This window comes from Hipposideros armiger, unplaced genomic scaffold (assembly GCF_001890085.2).
Source record: "Hipposideros armiger isolate ML-2016 unplaced genomic scaffold, ASM189008v1 scaffold_95, whole genome shotgun sequence".
NCBI lineage: Eukaryota > Metazoa > Chordata > Mammalia > Chiroptera > Hipposideridae > Hipposideros > Hipposideros armiger.
This window is the reverse complement of record NW_017731445.1, coordinates 1,416,315-1,440,071: the sequence shown is the minus strand read 5'-3', so window position 1 is coordinate 1,440,071 and position 23,757 is coordinate 1,416,315. Positions and strand designations below refer to the sequence as shown.

Sequence of the window (23,757 nt, the reverse complement as noted above, 5' to 3'; positions counted from 1 at the left end):
TCTAGAGATATTTATCTAAGACTGTCAAAAAGATTTCCATCCAAAATTTAGCTGATTAAGAATAGGTTTCTAATTATTAGAAAAACCCTACTTAAATCCCAACAGAAAACAAAAAGAAAAACATATGCCTAATTTGGCAGACTGTTAAATTATAAATCAGCCTTCTCCTTGCTTATGTCCACTTAATAGAACAGATAGTACTGCCTTTCTATCTTTAATTCTTCAGAATCTTTCTACCGAAATGCACTGCCATTACTAAAAGCCAGAATGATCTCATTTAGTAAAACAGCTTCTTGCCCTTTCATTAGGCCCCAATCTAAATTATAGTATAAAGGCATAAGGCTCTGTACTCGTGACTGGGTCATGATAAAATGCACTGGCTGGCAATGTGGCCTGATGAAGTCCTGGGACACAGAAAGGTCTTTTTTGGACTTTATCAGTCTTAGAGCAGGCAATTTATTTTGAGCCAGAAAAATAAAATATAATCTTGGGCCATCTGGTTCTGTAACACTATATTTGTTTAGAAAGGTCACTGTTGTCAAGTCATTGAATGTTATCGCTGGAAATGACAGGAAGAGAGAAGTTTTTGAAAGTGGGCCAGGAATATTAAAGCACCGGATATTAAGGTGTAAAGTGGTAGTTAAAAGCTTGGGCTTTCGTGTTAAACAGACCACAGTTCAAATCCCAGCTCCACCAGCTAGCTATTTGTTAAATAATCTTGGGCAAGTCAGCAGCTTTCTTAATCTATTTTTCCCAATTGATGAAACATAGACAATAATACTCTAGAAAGATAGTATAATGATAAAATGATACAATACATATACATCACTAGCTTATAGTTACCATTAAAACTTACCCAATAATTATTTTCTGTGTAACTTGTGTCCTCATTTTTCTATACTTTTGCATGAAACTAAAATTTTCATTACTTTTATAAACACTTCTAAAGAAAGCAAATTGGAATTTAAATACAGACTCACAATCTATGCTATGCATATCAAATATGTAAATTTAGTATATTTGGAGCCTATCTCTAACAAAAACTTGAGTCTATCTAAAGCATTTAAGCAACATTCATTTCTTTTTTCATCAGATTTATAGCAGCTATTACTTTGTTGGTGGAATGATTGAGTTGCTGTGTCACTGAAGAATGAATACTAAGCAATATCAAATCCATATCTGAACAACTTCAGTGGGATTAAGACTGCTGTTTTACTGGACAACTGTTGGAATATCCTTACGTTGTTATGCAATAACAACATTTTCTTTGCATCAGGTAGTTTTCCATTAATGTTTCACAGCAGTACTACCACCCAACTATTGCAGTAACAAGACGATCCAGAGCTGATTTAGACAGGCTACAAGTATTTAGGCCCTTACCCTTTGTGAAATTAACAATGTGGTTAAAAATATACAAATAATCAAAACATATGTTTAAAAAGCAGCTCAATCAAAATTCCACCCAGAATGTTGCCAAAGAGCAATGTCTTCAATTTCATGGGCCAGATTTCAGATCCACTTATGTAACCCCTTAAGTATCTCAAAGGTGGGCCAGTAGTTCACCTGTACGTTGATACAAACAGCCATCAGGATGTGTTGAACTGAGTTATCCCCACACATGACTGGTTTCCCCAAAACCAAAATAGGCACTACAAGTTAGAGCAAAAATTACAGTCTCAGCCTAGGAAGGAACGTTTCCATCTGTTTTCTACTTCAAGTATTATAACAGCTGCTACACACTTTCCTGTTTGGTGTCAACAAAAACAGGCACACATCTTTCACATAAATCACTGGGTAGATTTTCTGCTTTCTCCATAATATTGACCCAAGAGATCTGGGAGTTATTAAAAATAAATTCCAAACTCCAGAATCTAGTCAAGACTACTTACAGGTCAAACAAAAGTCTAAAATATGCATATTGAATTAAGGGCTACAAAGATAAATGGGTCAGAGAAACCTATAAGCTTATACAGAGAAATATATCCAAGAAGCCCTCTTGACTAACTTTTACTTACCCAAGTTGCTATACAAACCCACATTTTCCATTTCCTCTCCAACCATACCACCTGATGCCCATGGCATGCTGCTAACTCACAGCCCATAGGCTACTCTGTGATGTGCCTCTCACAGTTCTACTCCCAAATGCTGAGTTGTATGTTCTCCCCAGATCAGTAGTATCTGTTCCAAAACTTCATTAGGGAGTTTTACTCTTATTGTAATTATCTAATTTAATTAAATATTAGATAAATTATGAAAGCAAAAATAAAAAGTATGGTATCTCTAAAAATTAAGTCAATAGGGCTGGCTGGGTGGCGCAGTTGGTTAGAGTGCCAGCTCTGAGCAACAAGGTCAGTGGTTTGATTCCCACATGGGACAGTGAGCTGCGCCCAAGATAAGCTGCTGCTGAGCTGCCAACAGGTGGCAGGATGGCTCAGCTGGTGAGAGCGCATGCTCTTAAAAACAAGGCTTCCAGTCGACTCCTATGGGAGGCTGTGTCCCTCGCAACTAAGATTGAACACAGTGCAGTGCCTTGAGCTGAGCTGCCTCGAGCTGCCGATGGGCGGCTGGATGGTGACTAGACTTGCAGCTGAGCTAGCTGTGCCCTCCGCAACTAAGACTGAAGGACAACAACTTGGCTGTTCCCCTTCCCCAATTCACCAACACTGTTCCCCAATAAAATCTTTAAAAAAATAAAAAATTGAAAAAACAAAAATAAAATAAAAATTAAGTCAAAAGTTTTGAAAAGACTTGATAAAGGCAAGTTACTACAAAACATTGTTGTTGCAATAGACAAAGGTAAAAGAAATATAAACACTGGGGAAAATCATAAAATATAGAATAGTGGTTCTCAAACTTTAGCATGGAGGCCCTATGAAAACATAGATTTTTGAGCCCCGCCCCTTGGTTTCTGATTCAGTAGGTATGGGGTGAAACCAAAGATTTTGCATGCTAAGAAATTTCCATGTGATGCTGAGGCTGCTATTCTGGGAACCACACTTTGAGAACCACTGCTACATTTATCTAAATTATCTAAATTTTTATTCTACATTTAAAATATATAAACCGGAAGTGATTTGTTATGATTTATGAAAGACTTGGAGTTCCATTCAGTAAACCTATACTATAAGTAAAGGCCTTAATCAAAAGACAGTCCATTTATATGTTTTAAATTAAAAGAAAATGTTAGTGGGATGTATGTATAATTTTTATGACCTGCTGTTTTGATTGACTTTTTCAATTAGTGAACAAACTATAAGAACCAAACTCATCAGAAGAGATCTGTCATATACGGTTTATAAAAGAACCACTAGAGTTTGAAATCCCTTTATGTTCGCTATTTATAAGAAGGAAATTCCAATGTGAAAGCCTTCTTACTTAAAAAGCTTCCTAAAAACACAAGTTCACAATATCAATGAAGGCTTAAAAATAAAAGGTTCACTATTCTCAATTTATAAATGAGTTTTCTGCCTCAGAGAGGATAAGAACATCTAAAGGTAAGATGTTAGCCAACAAGTGGCAGAGTCCAAACTTGAATACAAATCTGCCCCCAAATTCAACGTGTTTCTTCATTTTTTTCCAACCTTACAATGTTACAATAATCTTTGGAAGAGTCAGAAGTTAGAAACAACATTGGGGTCCCATCAACCTAAACGTATGCAAAACAGAAAATGCCCAAATGTATATAGCAGTGAGAACTAAATGGATTATAAGCATTATAACTGTTGTCTTGAACATAATCATAAACATCATCTATAAGCTGTACTTACTATTAAATCGCTACCCAGGATCATCAAATATAGGACACTAGCAGGTAACTGGTCTACCAACACTGAAGCAAAGTCTTTGAACACAACTCCTTAGGCAAGAAATCTGTGGTAAATGGATGGATGACAGATTCACAAGCAGATACCAGAGGGTAAGTGAAATGGAGACAACCATGTTTAGAGAGAGATGAAGAAGCATATTAGATATACACTGAAGTAATAATACATCCAATCATGTGGCACTTATGAACTGCTCGGAAACAAGAGCAGACAAGCCAGCCTAGTGACAGCAATCACCATGATGATGATGATGCCATTAGGCAAGTTTATCATTTAGAAACCAGAAGTAGAAACAAAAAAAGCACCATATCTCTGCCTTACAAATGGTGATACATTCATGTAGTATCATATGAAGTCGAGAAGTAACGAGGATCATATCTGTTACACTATAAAGGAATTCAAATGTCCAGTTTTATATACTCAATATGTTTAGAATACTGGCCCCAGTGGTGTTCTAGTATTTGAGGATAGGGAACAGTGTGAAGATTTGCAATAATTGTAGGAAACCTCCTAAAATGACTACTGTTTTTTTTTTATAAAATGAAAAAGAAGTAAATAAAGTCTTAACATGTTAGCAGTACGTTAAGAACCTAAGAATGGTTAGGATGGCACTATAAATTATTTTTTTTTATTTTAAAAAACAGAAAATAACAAGTGTTGGTGAGGATCTGGAGATATTAGAACCCTTGTGTACTGTTGGTGGGAATGTAAACTGGTGCAGCTGTTATGAAAAACATTATGGAGGTTACTCAAAAAATGAAAAATAGAATTATCATATGATCCAGCAATACCACTTCTGGAAATATGTCCAGAAAAATTGAAAACAAGATCTTGAAGTTATTTGTATACCTATGATCACTACAGCATTATTTACAATAGCCAAGAGGTGGAAGCAACCTAAATGCCCATCAGTGGATGAATGGGTAAAGAAAATGTGGTATACACATACAATGGAACACTATTCAGCCTTAAAAAAAAAAAAAGTAAATTCTGTCATATGCTACAACATGGATAAATCTTGAGGACATGATGTCATGTAAAATAAGACAGTCACAAAAATACAAATACTGCATGATGCCACTTATATAAAATATTTAGAGTAGTCAAACTCTTAGAAAGTAGAACGGTGGTTATCAGAGGCTGAGGGAAGGAGGAAAGGAAGTTATTCTTCAATGAACATAGGGTTGCAGTTTTGCAAAATGAAAAAGTTCTAGAGATCTGTTGCACAAATGAGCATATAGTTAATTCTATTGTAAGTGGTACTCACCACTTAAAAATGGTTAATATGGTTTAAAAAAACTAGGAATAAAAATATCTTGAAAACACTGGTAAGGTAATAGAAGTATTGGAAAATTTTCATATAACTTAAGTAAACAAAATAGTCTCACATGAGTAGGTTACATTTTAATCATAGTAATCTCTTAATAACACTAATTTCCATAAGATTCTTGGAATCTATGATTTAAATTTGTAACTTATAATGGAAAGGAGGAATGCCTTATCAGAATTACTTGGAAGTCTTTTAAAATATTACTTATTCTCACCCAGAGAGATGCTCCCAGTTGAGTGAGCCATCATTACTGATGCAAATATGCTATATTCTTCAACTGTGCTGAGACTGAAAACAGATTGAGAATTTCATTTTTAAACGATCGTTTAAATCAGTTGTAAGAAAATTCATTTAAATCACTTTTTCTATAATGAGGAAATTACATATATTGTTTGATATAATTAAACTTTCTTCAAACCATAAAACTAAACATGGGTTTCATTTTCTGAAGGCATATGTAATACATTATAAATGTGGCAGCTCTAAATTACATTGAACAATCCCTGTGATGAGATCACATCTCCAGTGGGCTGGGCACCTATGGAGAATAGAACCAACAATATATGAAAGAAAAATATAGACAAATACCTCTCAAGACTTCTGAAATATTCTGCCCATAACGTTTCTCTTTTTAACAGCCCTTTCTTATGTGCATTTATCTCCAGGTGTCTTTTTCCCATGATGTCCTCTTCTCAAAAGTCCTTTGTTCATTCCACCCTCCTCCCCGCCCACCCCCCACCCCCCACATTTAGAGGAAGGGAAAGAAGTAAATTTTCCATACCCAAACTTTCAGAAACAAAAATCAAAGCTATCTCTTATTTCCATACATTGCTATTTCATCTCCAGGGAAACAAAGCCACAATTTAAGAGCTAGGGTTAATGGAATCTTTTCACACTGACTTAACTTCAGTATATTTTTCTTATACCGCGTTTTAAAAATCTATTGATAAGTGTCTGGTAGTACTGTAAAATTAAGTCCTGAAGAGGATTCATGAACCAATAAGCTTTACTGGTAACATTTCCTTAAAGATTACATAAATACATTATTTAATGTGAAAATTACATATTATAACCTCTATTCCATGAAAGTATATTTAAGCTCTATAATACCTTCTATGTCTTAATTCCTGCCTTCTTTTGTGTTAGGTGTTTTCTAATGTACCTTTTTCATTTCCTTGTTTCTTTCACTATAATTTTTTTGCATTATTTCCTTAGTGGTTGCCCTGCAACTTACAATTAGCATTTAACTTAAAATATTCTAGTGTGGATTAATATGAAGTTAATTTCAATAATATATAAAAACTTTCCTCCAATATACCTCTATTTCCTTCCCTTTCTTTTTACTATTATTGTCAAACAAACTACATCTTTACCTCCATCTTCGAAGTTTAGCTAGATACAGAGTTTCTGGCTGACAGTCTTTTTCTAACAACACTTTGAAAATGTCTTCTAGCCTCCATGGTTTCTGATAAGTCAGACACTTATCAATAGATTTTTTAAATCTTATTGGGGATCCCTTTTACGTGACAAGTTATTTCTCTCTTGCTGCTTTCAAAATTTCCCTTTGTTTTTCACTTTTATAAATTTGACTATGACGTGTCTTAGTGTGCATTGCTTTGGGTTTATTCTATTTAAGTACATTCAGTTTCTTTATTGTGTAGATTAATATTCATCAACAACTTTGGTAACTTTTCTGCCATTATTTCTTTCAATACTCTCTTTCTTTTGTTCTTCTCCTTCTGGGACTCCCATTATGCATATGTTGGTACACTTTACGGAATCCCTTAGATTTCTTGAAGCCCTGTTCATTTTCTTTATTTTCTTACTACTCCTCACACTGGATAATCTCTATTGAATTATTACCTTCAAAATGACTGATTATTTCATCTGCCAACTCATACCTGTTGTTAAGCCCACCTAGTAAATTTTTCATCTCAGTTATCATACTTTTAAAGTCCAGAATTTCTATATGATTCCTTTTAAATAATTTCTATGGTAATTGATATTCTCTTTGTTAAGACATCATTCTTATACTTTCCTTTAACTCTTTAGACATGGTTTCATTTAGTTCTTTGAACATTATAAAAGCTAAAAAAATTTTCTATTAAGTCTAAATCTGGGCTCCCACAGGAACATTTTTTCTGTTGCCTGGTTTTTTTTTTTTTAACAACTCTTATCAAAATCCTCCACACTGCCCATCAAGATTTTTTTATCACTGATTTTCTTTTTATTAATATTGCTTATTTGTTTAGCTGTTTCATGAAATAATTCTGTAGATTCTGTATTCCCTATAGTGTGTGGCCACTGAGTTCTGTGTTAGATTTTTAAGTTCTTTTATTTTTAAGCCTGGCTTCCTAGAAGTCATACTGGGTCAGTATACAGTAATACCCTGGTTTGCGAGCATAATTCGTTCCGGAAACAAACTACTCGTATTGCAAAACATTGCTTGTTTGCCACGTTAAAATGTATCAGAAATGTTTGCTCATCTTGTGGAACACTGGCAAACCACGTTACTCTCAATCCAAAGTTTTACTGTAATTTAGTGGTCAACCCATAACGGATTAGAGGATTTCCTTAAATGCCTGCCTGTTTGTCTTCCGCCCTTTGCCAATGGAATCTTTATGAGAAGTCACACCTGCAAACTTCAGGCATTTTATAAGACAGCTCCAATTTGCACTTCCTGCTTACACAGATACTCAATATCGGCCAGACGCAGTCTCCCTTCCCAGGTTTCTCCTGGGCATGTGCACAGCCTTGCACTTTATGCAACCATTTAGATGTCCAGGAAAATGTTTGGAGCTTTTCAAAATTCCATATGGTTGGCTAATTCTCCAGGATTTCCTTTTAAAGTCCTGGCCAGGCTCTTGTTTGCCCCAACTGAAATCACAGCCTTAAGCAGTAGGGGTGTTGCCAACAGTGGCTATTGTTTCAGCAAAGCCCTGGGGGTAGGCTTTTTCTTGCCCCAACTGTGCTGAGCTCTGGGTCAAATCAACTAGCCAACCACTCTCTGAGAATACAGTTTTCCCAGGGAGCTGCAAGTTTGGAAAAAATATCAACTGTGCTCTGGGGCTGGTGATTTTAATGGCTCTTCAGAAGTGGTCAGATCTCTCAGTTGTCTGTAATGCTGCCAGCTTTTGCTATAACACTAAGCTGGGGACGGAGGCAAGATGGAAATAGTCTCAAGTGAAAATGTCATAGACCCCAGTGTCTTCTCAGGGTTCACTAGTTTTCTCTTGGGTAGTCGATTTTCAGTTCATTCTCTGGCTTTGGTTAATTGCCAAAATTCTGAAATAGTTGATTGCAATTGTTTTGCCCATGTTTTTGTTGTTTTAGAGGGAGAACAAATATAGTGAGGCCCTCACGCCACCAATCTGGAAGCCAACCAAGCTCTGGAGTATTAAACCTATGTTCATGTCGTTCTTAAGACCAAAAACAAGCATTTTAACAAGAAAAAATTGTTTAAAGAGTTATAAATTTTTGGATCACTGATTCTTATCTCTAGTAGGAACATGAAAAAAAAACTATACTGCAATATTTAAAGTTTAATAGGAAAGAAACTGATCTGTGAGAGGGGAAAAAAAAAAACCTGCATGAGCAATGTCTCAATGTACTAATTTCCTGCTAACTAATATAATTATCAGAACTAAAGGTGATTCCTGGTCTTAGATGCACTCTCAGCCCCAAAAGAGTTCTCAAGTCTTTTTTAGACAACAGAAACAAGTGCGGAAGAAAGGCTATTCCATCTTGTCTTACTTAGCTGACCTAGGCCAAATCCAGGGATAAAAGGAGACACAAAAGATTGAGAGTAGGAAATATAACAGAGAAGAATCAGAGACCTGAAGCAACCCTATCTCCCAAGATTTCTCTGAAGAGATTCAGTACAGAGAGATCAGTTTACCTCCGATTCACCCAAGTATCAGCCAAACGCATGTAGTTATATTAGAGTGAGGTATACTTCTGGAAAGGAAAAGAGTTATTCATCACTATTATCTCTTCAACATTGCCTGATATTTGCAAGCCATGGAAAGACCAAAACTGTCAAAAAGGGGCAAGAAAAGTAAACATCTTTTAGCAAAACCTTTACTTTCAAGAATACTGTTATGCTTCTTTTACTTTTCTATTGTTGTGTAAGAAATCACTCCAAAACTTACTGGCTTAAGAAAACACCCATTTTATTTGCTCGTAATTCTGCAGCCTGGGCTGGGCTCAGCTAGGCCGTTCTTCTGTTGATGCTTACTCATATGATTGCGTTCAGCTGGCACGTGGGAACTCGGCCCGGCTAGAATACTGGGATGGCTAGGTTTCTCTTTCCATGTAAGCTCAGGGCCTCTCTCTCTCCATGTAGCCTCTTTCCCAAATGGTCTCTCTAGGAAGGTAGCCACATTTCTTACATGATGGTTCAGGTCTCCCCAAAACACAAAAGCAACAGCTACCTGGCCTTTTTAGGGCTTACACCCAGAATTGGAACAGTTTTAATTCTGTTGCACTCTCTTTGTTAAAGTAAGCTACAGGCCCATTCCCGATTGAAAACAAAGGGTCTTCACAACAGCATGAATAACCAGCGGTGTAATTCATTGTAACCATCATCAGTGTTATAGACAACGAAAACATTAAGCCAATGTTCAGATGAGTAGAATGGGAGCACCCACAAGAAACTATAAAATGGCTAAAGCTAAATGAAGACTGGGTAATTATCATTAGATTCCATTCTCTGTGCCTTCCCATACTGAGGGGGTCAGTCTAGGTTCAGGAAGAATCTTAATTATAGGTGGAAGGAAAATATGAACCTGATTAATCACTCACAAGCCATATGACCTTGGACAAGTCAATCATTCTCTCTAAGCCTCAGTTCCTCAATTGTAAAATGGAAAATTATACAAGCCCTGATTACCTTATAGGAAAATTACAGAATAAGGCAAAAAATGGCAAAAAGCTTTAAAAACTAAACTGTATTGTTTATCTGACAGGATGCTGAGTATAGTCAGCCTAGCTGGGCATCATTCTGTTAATAAAATTATAATAATCATTGTTAATTACCCCATATGCTAAACTATTCTACCACAGCAATGGCATTATATGTAATAGGCTAAAATTACACTATGCTTTGTGGCTATGAATAACAACACTATGATTTATTATTGTCTGATTATATGTCAGGTACTGCAACATACATCAGGTAAACTATGACTAACTCTTACAACTCAACAAGGTAGGTATTATCCCTCATTTGCAAATAAACTGAGTAAAAAAATTGACAACTTAAGTGACCTGCCCATGATCACACAGCTAGTAAATAAAAAATCCATTATGAATGGTTAATGTGTAATAGGGACTTGAAAATATTTGTTGTCTAAGTTAAAGAACAAATAAAGCCAGGCTATCTGGCTTTAAAGCAAAAAGTCTTTCAACTATATCAAAATATCTCCCTCTCATAATTCCTATTTGATATGCAGCTATTGAAACTGTAATCACAGCAAACATATCTGATTAACAGAAGCAATTTGTCACCTTCCTCATCTGCAAAATGGTTTCCCATCTGAAAAGTACCTTCATTTTTTTAAACATCTAATCTTTAATCTACTGAGTCATTATGATTATAATGGTCAAACTATAATGTGAAAATACCTAGTAGAAAATAAAGTGATACATTTACATGCCAAAATATCTCCCAAACAAAACAAACAAAAACAAAAACAAAACCAAGTATTTTTAACTGGCAAAATATGTGCAGTACGAATGACAAATAAAATTTCATCATCATACACTATGAAGAAATCTTTAAATTTAAAAGGAGGAGGAGGAACAGAAGAAACTGCCCAACAGGAAAATAGGCTAAAAATATAAATGGACAATAAACAAAATAAATACAAATGGCTAATAAATGTTTTAAATTTTTTTGTCATTAGTTATCAAAAAAATGCAAATCCAAGTGAGATTTGTTTTTCAACTATCACACTGGAAAAAAAAATCATAAAGATTGATCATACCCAGTATCAGACAGTGTACAAAGAAACAAAATATTAAAGCACTATTGGTAGGAGTATAAATGGCATGACCTTTCTAGAGAGCCATCTGGTAGTTGATAAAAACATTCAAAATGTTCCAATCTTCTAGCCAGCAACTCCATTCCTAAGAATTCATATTAAGTAAATAAATAGACAGTTGCACAAATATGCACATATAATAATTAATCATAATACCAAAATACAAGATACTACCTGAATGCTTAGCTAGAGAATTGCTTAAATAAATTGCTATTCATACAATGCCAAGGTTATTTGTTACCATGAAAAGATGTTCAAGATATGACTGTAAAAGTTAAAAAACAAATTGTATGACGCAATTTTTTAAGATTTGTATTTGTAAGGGGGAAGACAGAGAGCACATGTGTAAGCAGAAGCCACACGAGTGCCAGAATGAGCATATACACACTCACTGAGACAGACATCCTAAGACAAGACGGTAATCCTACAAGCAGATGTGCGGTAAACGTTCAACAGAATGATTTTTTTTTTTACTTTTTTCTTTGTATCTTTCTGAATTTTCTGAATGTTTTACATTAAGCATATATAATTTTTGTAATCATAACACAATAAAAATTATTTTCATTTAAAATAATGTCAACTTCGCTCAAGAGTTTGAGCTCTGAGCAACAGGGTCCCCGGTTTGATTCACGGCCCAAGCTGAGCTGCCGCTGAGCTGCCAACAGGTGGCAGGATGGCTCAGCTTAAAATAAAATAAAATAATGTCAACTGTCATAAACCTGAGGTTCCGTAAACTTCCAAATGTTATTACATTTAGTACAAAATACTGATTAAAAATCAGTTGATATGGACACTGAATGAAAATGTTCATTTATCCCTCTTTCAAATGACAAGTTCAGGGCCGGCCGAGTGGCTCAGTTGGTTAAGAGCTCGCTCAAGAGTTTGAGCTCTGAGCAACAGCGGTTCGAGTCCAGCCCGAGCTGAGCAGCCGCTGAGCTGCCAACAGGTAGCAGGATGGCTCAGCTTAAAAAAAAAAAAAAAAAAACAAATGACAAGTTCAAAATCATTAATGCTTCATACTTGTTTCTATTCAGAAATCACTTAGAATTTGTAATTTCTTTTAAAATGTCACTTCAAAAAATAAAAGCGAGGCAGAAATGCTTAAGTACTACAGAATACACTTGGTATAAGGATGCTACACATCTTTGAGAAATAACTTGTATATGTAAAGTTCTAGAGACTTCAATTCTATAGCTCAAAAAAAATCTAGCATCACTTGGTGTGTTAACTTGGGAGATTAACTTATGCTCGTTATTTACATAGTATAATAAGAATTCCCAATTAGCCATGGGTAAGATTATCCACAATTAATCTTGCTTTTTTCAGTTCAGCCATTGTACCCAGAGTATAAGCAGTTTAGTTATTTGCTGTGTAGATCTCTCAGCTCTACTTAGTTTGCATGAAGCCAGGAGTCTAGAAAAAGAAATACTTAAAATCAATAATTCAACTTGGATAATGGGTGAGCAAGTGTGCACCTACTATCCTCAGGGCCGAGTATGAATAACATCCAGATATACCACTACCCTATTCCCCACCTGGGGACTTTGGAAACTTGTGGGGCCATTCTGATTGCCACAAGGACTGGGGAGGAAGAGTGACTCTAATGTCATTTTGGACCACATTTGCTAAACATGCTGCTACGTGGGAACCCCACCAAGAACTGTCCCATCTACAATGACAATAGTGTCTCTGTTGAGATAGGGACCATAATTTTCTTGTTCAATATTGTGTTTCTAACCTACTATACAACAGATATTATTTGTTGAAAAAAGTCAAAACAAGCAATTTGTAGCTTGAGTGACAGACAAATAATGAAGAGTGACAAATAGTTTCCTACCTCAACTTGAGACAGGCCTTTGTGACTGGGCTCCATATACTTATGAGAATTTGATGATCAGACACATCTATCCAAAATAATGTAAAAAATCATAATAGTTCATATGCAAATACAAATCATAAAAGGATTATCTTCCATTAAAATATCCAGGTATATGTTTTCCTCTATTAGAAAACATAAACAATTGTGTCAACTTAGGACATACATACTGATGACAACTAAGCTCAATTTTGCCTTCGCAACTAGGTGGCAAAACAGCCTGTGGTTTAAGAGTATAGGCTCTGGAGCAAGACTGCTAGGGTTTAAATTTGGCTTTACCATGTATAATCTGAGTAATTTACTTAACATACCATTCAAAGCTTGGCAATTTACCGAACATTTCTAGCATCAGTCTTCTCATCTATAAAATGGAATAATGAAACATATTTGCAACCCCCTATTCTAAGCCCCTGGGCCCAATATGTCACATGTCCTAGAAATTTTTTAATTCTAGCAAGTAATGCTTTCTATATATGTAACTTTCCAGGTGGATTGACAGCAGCATTACATAATCATACACATTAACACCTCTGTAGCTAAATGAATGAACGCTCAAAGTATAGGAAAATAAAGACCCTATTAAATAGCCCCATCTCATTTAGTTCAGGTTTTGCAGCTAAATTAGTTTTGCCACAAAATCAGGGAAACTGGTGGTTTTCAGAGCCTTTTGAAATTCAGAAGTGAATATAACCAATCATGGATTTGTAGTACTTACTTCCTTCAGAGTGATAATGTGAGGGCTAAGTGATTATATATACAGTAATTACTTACCCCAGTGCCCCACCTATCGGTAGGTAGCACTTAATAAATATTGGTTATTATAAAATGTTAACTAGTACTAAATGAGATACACAACTATGCAAGATAGCTAAGAGAGTCCACTGACTTGTATTAGCTGTGATAGGGGGAAAGGATAGGAGTAAGTAGTCAGATGGGAACTTAAGATCATTATGCTAATTAAAATAAAACAAAGCCAGAGCGGACTGACCATAAATTGCAAGAAAACAATGCATCAGTCACACTGAACTCTTAAGTAAACATTTATTTCCTTTTGATAAAAGGGAGTTTTTCCCCAGGAGTTAAGATCTGAAGACTTTCATATTTTCTGCTTCGCATGTGGTTTCCTACTTACAACTCTATATGGCTTTCTTCCTAAAAGTGGGTCTGAGAATGACGCTTCTGCTCAAGGTGGGACCCAAACTGGTTTCTCCTTCATGTAAAAAAGGAGTAAGTTCTTATTGACCACAGCAGGATATATTAATAGTAAAGTTTGAGAAGTTAAAAAGTAAATGCAAGACATATGTTGAACCCTCTCTCCCAAAACTGCACGTTTATCCCCTCCCTGTTCTATTGGTTTTCCTGATCCAAACTCCTAGAGAAAATACAAAACTTATAGAGGGGATGAAGGAAACTCTCGCTTGTTAAAAACTACTCTGTGCCAAGTATTGGGTTATGTACTTCACATATATCTCTTATTTAATTTTCACAAGTCTTCAAGGCAACAGTTATTATCCTCATATTACATAAGGATATTGAATTAGTAAATCAGTGAACCAAGATTAAAACTCAGGTTTGACTAAATCAAAAACCCACCCTGCCAAAGGACAGAGCTTCATTCCCACATTCTGGACAAACTGTTGGTTTCCTTTTTATTTCTATTAAGTATTTTTTTAATGCATATAATTATATGGAATTTATATTATCTCTCAGATTAAGGGCATTTTAATTCTTTCCATAATCCCAAACTTGAAATGCACTTGCAGTTTTTATCTTAATTTATCTCTGAAAAAATAATAACAGGATCTCCATAAATCACATATATCATCTTTAGTTATAAGAGCACATTTATGTGCATATTGCATTATGTTTCCAAGCAATTTGCAGTACAATTTTAATCAGAGAACCCTAAACTTGGTAGAGACTGTAAAGGTAAACCACACATTTAGTTGAATCATTCAGGTCATAAAGACTTTTATGGAATATGACTCCCTCCACCACCCCCCCCCCCCAAATATCTATTGCCACTCCAAGAGTTTAATGACCTTTTAGGGAGTGTCTTCTTTATGACACATTAAAATCACCCTTTCTATAATTTAAACTCATTCTATTTAGATCTGGTTTTCAAGGAGATAACAAGGTTCTCCTTAACATAGTTGTCATTTTGCTACTTTACTGATTTTTCTCTGCAAGTTTATAACAAAAACAAAAAAAATACAAATGAATTTGAAAACAGATTTTAAGGTTTTTCTCTTCCTTCTTTCTAGTTAACTAATTTCCACGGCTTGAATCTTTCCTCACTCCTGTCAATACCCTTTTTTGCTACCCTTTTCGGTACCTCTCCAATTTTTGCATGTTCAGAGTGAACTGTGGAGAAAAAGAATTGAACATTTAGAGTGTTTACTTCAGCACTCTAAACTAAGAGCTCAACAACTAGTTTAAGAAAAATAATACTCCAGAGTCATGTTCATTTTTAAAAGTACAAAACTACTGACACATATTCAATTTGTAGAATGCTATGATTTGAGTCTAAACAACTACTCTAATCTTAAATTTGTGTGATTAATTTTTAACCATTATTAAATTTCAAGTTTTTGTTGGACCACTGATGAGTTATTTTCCATTTGCAAATAACTAATTTCATAGATTGTTACAATACAATTAGATTTAAATGCATACTTGGGTAAGGTAAAAATATATTTTTGAAATCTATTATTATCAAAGACTCTAGAATTCTATAATATGATGTAGGAACCATTCCTTGACACTATTACCATTATTCATAAATGCTACTATAACTTAGAATTTTCAGCTTATAGAAAGTACTTTTAAGAACCAATGTATTTAACTACAAGTCTTAGGATTATGAAATCCAAACAATATTTCAAATTGTACAAAAATAATGATGCTTATTAATGTCACTTTATGAGCATGAAATATATTTAATATGCACAGTTATATTTTAAATTTTATATTTAATACTACACTACTATTTTAAAAACAATTGTCACTGGCCCTAGGAAAAAGCTACTAACCTGTGTAAGGTGTTAGTTCAGTACATTATTAGTTGAAGAGGAACAGAAGTAAAAGAAATGCCGAGTTTAATTCTTGTTTCTGGATTCACAATGCCAGTAGAAAAAGAGGTACATAACTTTGATTTTCACTTATAGCAGAATGCAATAACAAAAAGAGAGGCATACTTTGCTACTCTAATTTACAGTCCTTGCAAAAAACGAAAGCAGTATTGAGTGTTGGCTCTGAAACCCTATCTTCTAATGAAATAATACTCAGAGTCCCAAAGGGGAAAAAAAGACAAAGAAAGGACCTGCTCTGCAGGCCACCAATATTCTCAAGGTGGATCCTGAACAACTTCTTTGATTGGAAGATATAATTTGAATTATTGAATAACTTGAATATAATTACTAATATAGTAGATAAGAATACTAGAGTAAGAGGCACAAGATGTAGGTTCACATGCTAGGTCTTCCATTTACTAACTGTGTAGCCTTCAAAAGTTCCTCTTCACCTCTCTGGGTCTCTGGTTTCCCCATGCATAAGATGGAAACAATGCCCACCCCATATAGTGACTAAATGGGAAAAGTTAAATGAAATGCTACACATACAGAAGGACTTTGTAAGGTGTGATCTATTATGTAAAACTATATTATAATTACTGTCCTATATGCTATGCAATACATAAAAACAAATAGTTTTCCTTCCCTATCACTACCCTTCCCAAGACAATTTCTTTATTTCACATATAAGAAAGGATTTTAATGTTATCAAAATGGAGGGTCCAAAAATCAGATTAAAAGGAAAAAAAGTGGGAAGGAGAGACACATAAAGAATTGTTCTCTACTGCTTCTTGGAATAATTGAAAGTTAGCTCATCTCTCACTACTTTCTCAAGGGAATCACTCCACAGACACATCTTTTGGTTTTTATTTTAAGCTTTCTCTAAACTATTTTTAACAAACATTATTTGTAAACACTTTTAAGAGAACTATACCATAGAAACTCTTTTCTCTAGGCCTATAAACTTTCACAATTATTAGGTATGATATCAATGTCCCTATCAGATGCCCTCAATCATAAAAGTTGAGTGATAAGGAAAAAGAATATCAGATTTATTTGATACAGATAACTCAAACGGTTTGAGAAATACGATCAAGTTGCAAGGTTTCCTAGGAAACTATTTGAGAGTTGGTACTAAAACCCTTTGAATATACTGTGATAAAGATTATTGTAGCTCTTAAATTATTACTTCTGTACATAAATGCATCCCTTTTTGTTATAAATTATGTTACAAAGGTCTTAGACACAAAGCTATCCAATTTATCTTTCCTGCAATCTTATACCCATAAAAAAATTTGGAAAACATAGGGAAATTTTTGGTGTACCCTTTGAAGGACTTTTATAAAGCCACAGGTTTGAAATGGAGAATAAAACTCTAGGTAATTTTTCTCGAGTCTTGGTTAAGTCTCCTAACCAGCAGATTATGCATATATCTTCCCACAGAAGCTGAAGCCTGAAGAAATATTAAAATAGCAATGTTTTATCATCTTGAATGGACTGGCAATAGCATTTCAACTATGTGGAAAGACAGGGAAGTAACCTGTGTGCGAACATAATCTCAAAGACCAGTGATGATGAACATCTTACAGATGAACAGTTCACATGTACTCAGACTCTATCTATGCCTATCCCTCTGATGCCCCTCCCACAAGACACCCCACCCTTACCCCAGCTCTTTTCACCTTTCTTCATGTTAATGAAAGGCCTCTCTTTAAAGTACTGTTGTAGTGGAAGCAGAAGTTCACACACCAAACTGCTGCACCTTCCTCCATAACCAACCCATTATAGAGTAGGAGAATCGTGACACCAGCACTGTGTTAGCCAATTATTCCACCAAATAATTAATACCCACTGATCCCCATGATACCATGTCACTGGTTGGATTTCATAAGGATAGCTGCTATATTTTACTATCTTTAATTTGAAGTTACTCTGATACAGGCTTGATGTTTGGTAATCTGTGCAACAACTATGGAAATGCATGTGGCATGCACACTTAATTGACTGCCCTTTTAGAATGCCATTCCCAGGCATCCTGCAGGGTGACTCATGGGTACCAAAGAAATGGGGAAAGATTAACGTAACAAGCCATGTTTGTGTACTCATTAAATGACCCTGAGTAATGCCTAGAAATTTCATATAGGAGCCTCAATGCTCTTTCTCACTATTTCCCTATAAACTGTGTGTGCTAACCATTACTTTTCAATGTAGCATGCCTTTAATCCTACTTGGGGCAGGCTGGGGAGACAGGTAGGAAAGAGTTCTCTGATGGTTTCTATAGCCCCACAGAAACCTATGCTATCCAAAGCATTTAAAAATAATAACTAACCAAAAGGATTCTTGCTGTTTTTTTATACAACTCGAGTTTTTTAATGAAAGATACAAACAAGGAACACAGGATCCCAGAGAGCTGTAAAAAAAGACTACCAGAAGACAGAAGACAAAGGTATGACATTTGACTTTACTGACTAGCCCTCCATCCCTTGATCCGAATATCTAGGTTGGCTCACCCCATGTGAATGAGGCTACACCAACATACACGGGTTCAGAAAATGTTGCAAAATATTGTGTTAAAATCAATGACTCATCCTTTAACCCAGCAATTTAACCATGAAGTCCTTGGTTTTGTCTGTAACTGATACCTGTCAGACCCTCTGATTTAAATGCTAATAAACTTCCAATGACCTGCAGCCATAAAAATAATAACTAACCACATAACAATGTGAAGACAAGTCTAATACTGCTTTGTCTTAAACATATACAAGCAGTGAAAGAAAACAAAATTCCTCACCATATTAACAATTGCCAACCATCAAGAAAGGAAAAAAACCTATCTCTAAATCTTACATATAAAATGTTATTGAAAAAGTTCGAACACGAGATCCCATCTTTGAAATATTAAAATACTGTTTTGCATATATATAGTTCATTATTTATAGAGAACATGTGATCAATTACCTCATATTCTTTCCATGAGCCAAACTCAATGTTTTTCTACCATAAAATGCCAGAATGATCAAGTGGCCTAAAATATTAAAAGCAAGAAGAATTAGGAAAACATTAAAAATGAATTCTTTAATATCTAGAAGCAACGTGATTATTTTAAATTACTGAGTTTATGAATATTAATTGCCATATAACTGAATTATTTGTAAAGTATTTCTTGCATGATGATATCTATATTTTTAAAAGTTTTCTATTTAGCCAAAAAAATATAATAGCATTTTGATTTTACAGGGAAGGAGAACTTTCATTTTTGAAATAATTAAAATTCAAAGAATAAACATATTGTTCTAATAATCAGAAAAAATATAAATTAGAGAAAATAATGAAGAGAATGATTCTTGAAAAAAAACTTGTACTTTTAAAAATTGTGAAGATGAAAGAGCAAACAATTCTGAGAATCAGCCTGCTCACTTCTTGAATACAGAGAAGCAAAAGCGAGAAAGGGTTAGCAGTTGATATATCTTTGCTCATTCCTTAACAATAACTAAACTTCTTTCTTAAAAATAAACAAGCAAAAATGCATAAACAGGTCACAATGCTGAGATCAGTAATAAGACATGCATGATTATTCAGTTTTCTGGAACTTTTAAAAAGAAATCTTTGGTTCAGGGGAAAACAGGTAAGATTATTTTAAGCTAATGATTTTTATTAGCTAATAAAATAAATTTAGGGTAACATGCTATACAAACATGTCCTTAAGTGCGCGCACGCACACACACGCACACACACACACACACACACACACACACACATATATACAACAACATATATATAATCTTTTATATAACCTTTTATATAAAAGATTATGTATGTATATAATCATTTTGGCCCTAACTTTGGTTAGAGATCAGTTTAGTACAGAGTATATCTGATCATTTAGTCAATTATAAACAGCATCATAGATGCCTGGCAGGATTTCGTTGTTTGTTTTCATTTTTTTTAAAAGGTAAAGGTGACATTAAGTGACAGTTGCCATAAATTTTTATGTTGGTCCATTAAACTTAGAAAAATACCAAAGCAAACAGGCACAGCTGAGTATATATGAACAGGCAACAGTCTAAATACACATATTTGGGGTTGCCTGAACAAGACAAGACAAGGATCACTAAAATAATCACAGGTGTTTGCTGTGTATTTAGGCGATTACAAATCAGATACAGCAAAACTATAATAATTTACACTAACACACCAGTTCTCAAAAAGAGCTTGACAATTTTAACCTTATTGTAAGATTTTCCTGTTACTTTGTCATTATGAAATATAGGATATTTCCTGACATGAGGTATTATTATACACATAAATTGACTAAACAATACTTTCTAACAAGTTTGGGCAAAATGACTCTGAGTTATACATACCTGTTATAATTCTACCTACTCCTTTCATTCTTTTCTCCAGCTACGCTCCCCTACATCTAACTTGTTAAGTGAATATCAAGTTAGAAAATTCAAGCTAATCTACAGTCACCTGCATCTTCTATTCCTCTCCAAAAGTTACAAGTAATACCTCCTGTTTGAACACATCTTTCACTACCTCATTCTGATACTAACAGTTGCCCAAGATGTCTTCATTTCTTGAATTACTTTAAGTTCCTCAGCCACCACACCAGTTCACTGATAATACAAATTTGTGTTTGCCACTTATCATTTTAACCTTAAAATCTAATACATTTCTTAAAGCCTGTTCTCATATAATATTCAGTTAGGAAAGAATTACAACTATGTTGGATACCACACAAACATTAAATATACAGTCCACACACACAAGTAGTTCACACACTATACCATGCCAATCCCAGCAAGATGCTCCCTCCCTCAGAGCTCTACACTGGGCCCCACAAGAACTTATTTTCCTTGTTTCTTCCTATACAGTGAGTCCCCAACTTTCGAACGAGTTCCATTCCGGGAGAACGTTCATAAGTCCAACTCGTTCGTAAGTCCGACAAAGTTGAGTCTTATACACCTTTGACACAAATATACAATGTAAAGCCAATGGTTGAACAATTCATGTTATAAGAATGAGCGACATCTACCATCTTTTCACTTCGGTCCACTCTCAATTATTTTCACTTTTGTTTCCATGGTTATTGCTTTGCGCTTCTTAGCAGTCCCCTCCACATCACCACTGCTTTTCCTCTTGCTTCTGGACATCCCGGGCTCTGATTGAGCACTGTACTACTGTACACTATCGCACTGCACAGTAAGCACACAGCAGCACAACTGTGATAATATCCGGCAGACACATGAGCTACTTCCACGATTTGTTCACATCTGCGAATGTTTGTAATGTGAGGTCCGTTCATACCTGTGAAAGTTTGCAACTTGAATGTTTGTAAGTTGGGGACTTACTGTATTCTATTGGGTTGTCAGAAAAGTCATGACGTATTTTTTCTACATTTTCGTTGCAAAAATGCATCATGACTTTTCCGACAACCCAATACTTTGACTTTCTTCTCACATCTCTGACACAGCTATGCAAAGTACCTTCTTCACCTCGCCCTTCAACATATTATTGAGTCACTACTCTGGGCTTTGCAATGCGCTCGAAGTTGAGTAGGTGCTGGGAGACACAACGGTGAGCAAAACCTAGTTATTTTCCATTCAGGTCCCACCTCTTCTGCTCCCACATATTGTCCTAAATTTCTCAGTGGCTTTAAAATTCTCCTGGAATCCAGTGATCTTTCACCTTTTTTCACTCTCTTCTCACATACCCCACAACTAACAGTAAACACATCCTGCTGATTTGTCACTCATGTCAGATGATCCCTTCCAGCACCACCCTGAGACCCAGGCCAAAAGGGCCATTTGCCTTGCACTTTAGAGAACCCAGTTTGGCCCACTGGCCAGGGACTTCCTCATGAAGTGAGAAGTCTGCACAGCACAGGGCCATCCTTTCTGACTCCTCTGGAGTCGACCTCAGCAGACTCCCAGGGCCCCAAATTCCCATGCAGAACCCCGGACTATCAATCCGGGTCTGAGTAGTAGTCAAGATAGCTTGTAAGGGGTAGGGCAACGTTGCTTGGGGAGTAAGCATGTGGACATGCTATGGCAAAGGGCCTAGAATATGGGAAAAGGGAGGTCGACTGCAGGGCAGAAACGAGGTAACAGAAGGCCAGTTCTCCCTTTGCCACTGTGTTCTAGAACAGAACTCCTGAAAAAAACCTGAGAATTCTAAAGGTCATCCATCTCATTACAAAGCTGCATTTGTCAAATTTGGAGGCAAGAGCATTATTTTATTTAACAGTTAGCTGATCTGCAACATTTAAATATGTAGAAATATAATGAGTGAGTTTCCATTTGTATTCTTGCACCCATTATTGTTAGGGATGGACCTGTTTCCACATCCTATTGACATTGAAGGTTCCCAGATCCAATCTTCCTTATAACCTATCAAACAATGAGTGTTATAATAGGAATGGCAATAGTAGCAGTAGTTGTAAAAGTAGCATTGATAATACCTCTCTCACTGAAGGTCCTAGCATAGTACCAAGCATCGAATCTATACTAAACTCTATCACATCCTTTTTGTAACTTACAACCCCTACTGGCTAGTTACCTACATCTTATCCACACATTGAAAGTAACAGAGTGGCAGAAGAAGAATTCTAACCATGGTGTTTCTGAATTAAAAGCCCAGGTTCTTCACACTATACTTCCTTTGCAGATGATTGAAAGAGGTTTACCTGGCTTTAGACCCACTCTCTGCTAATCTTCACAGATCTGCCAGATTAATCTGCCTTCACATTTGATCCACTTTGAAAATGTCTGGTTATGCTCTATCCAGTTAAGTTCCAAATCCTCAGCCCGATATTCCTTTTCACTCCACCTGCTTCATTACTTCCCAACAAGCTCTACAAACGAAAATGTACCTCTAGCATGTGCTTAACCCCTTCCTTAAAGCCAACACGCCTCTCAAACCTTCAAGATCCATATCGTGCCTTACCTCCTCCCCGAAGACGTCTCTAACTACTCAAGCCCAGAGTCTTTTTTTCTATCCACCCATAACACTGATAGCTTCTAACCAGTCAGCAAGTAAATGAGCTATGTATGTAGCCTGGCCAAACCAGAAAGGATATTATGCACCTTTTGACTGGAAATTATTTTATGGAGTTAATCTGGTTGGAAGGCAGTACAGGAGACTGGCAAAGAGGCTCTAAAGACATCACCTGGCTGAAAATCTGCCTTGTTCCTATATGAGCACAGAGTTTGCTGTTAAGTTTGCATAGGAAACTAATTAGCAGCAGTTCTTTTATAATAAGCAGAACTTTGGCTCTGGAACCCATTCAGATCTTAAATTTTTTGAGAAGCCCAGAGAACTTTTGTTCACAACATATCTGATTGTGCATTGGTAAACGTTTAACAGCCAGCTCTCCCTCTGTCCCCCATCAAAAAGCCAGATTTGTAGTTTCTCCTAATTTCCATCACTCCCAACATGGCTAGTTTCAAGCTAGCAAGTCGGATCAAAATTCAGTTAAGAAGTGGGCCGGCCGAGTGGCGCGATGGTTAAGAACTCGCTTGGGATGCCAGAGGGCCCAGGTTCGGATCCCACATATGAGGGCCAGTGACACTGCCCTCTACAGCTAAGATGCTGAACAACAGCTCAACCT

The 23,757-nt window shown here is 35.7% G+C and overlaps 1 protein-coding gene across 7 annotated transcripts in view; it reads right to left on the bottom strand.

Moving 5' to 3' along the window:
- RFX3 (regulatory factor X3) overlaps window positions 1–23,757 on the bottom strand; it is a 253,383-nt gene that overhangs the window by 199,108 nt on the left and 30,518 nt on the right. The window contains exon 2 of one of the 7 annotated variants that reach the window (XM_019645927.1): window positions 19,104–19,170. The exons of the other annotated variants lie outside the window; for them this stretch is intronic. The gene's annotated coding sequence lies outside the window, so the exon portion shown is untranslated. The remainder of the gene's footprint in view (window positions 1–19,103; window positions 19,171–23,757) is intronic. 7 annotated transcript variants of the gene reach the window in all.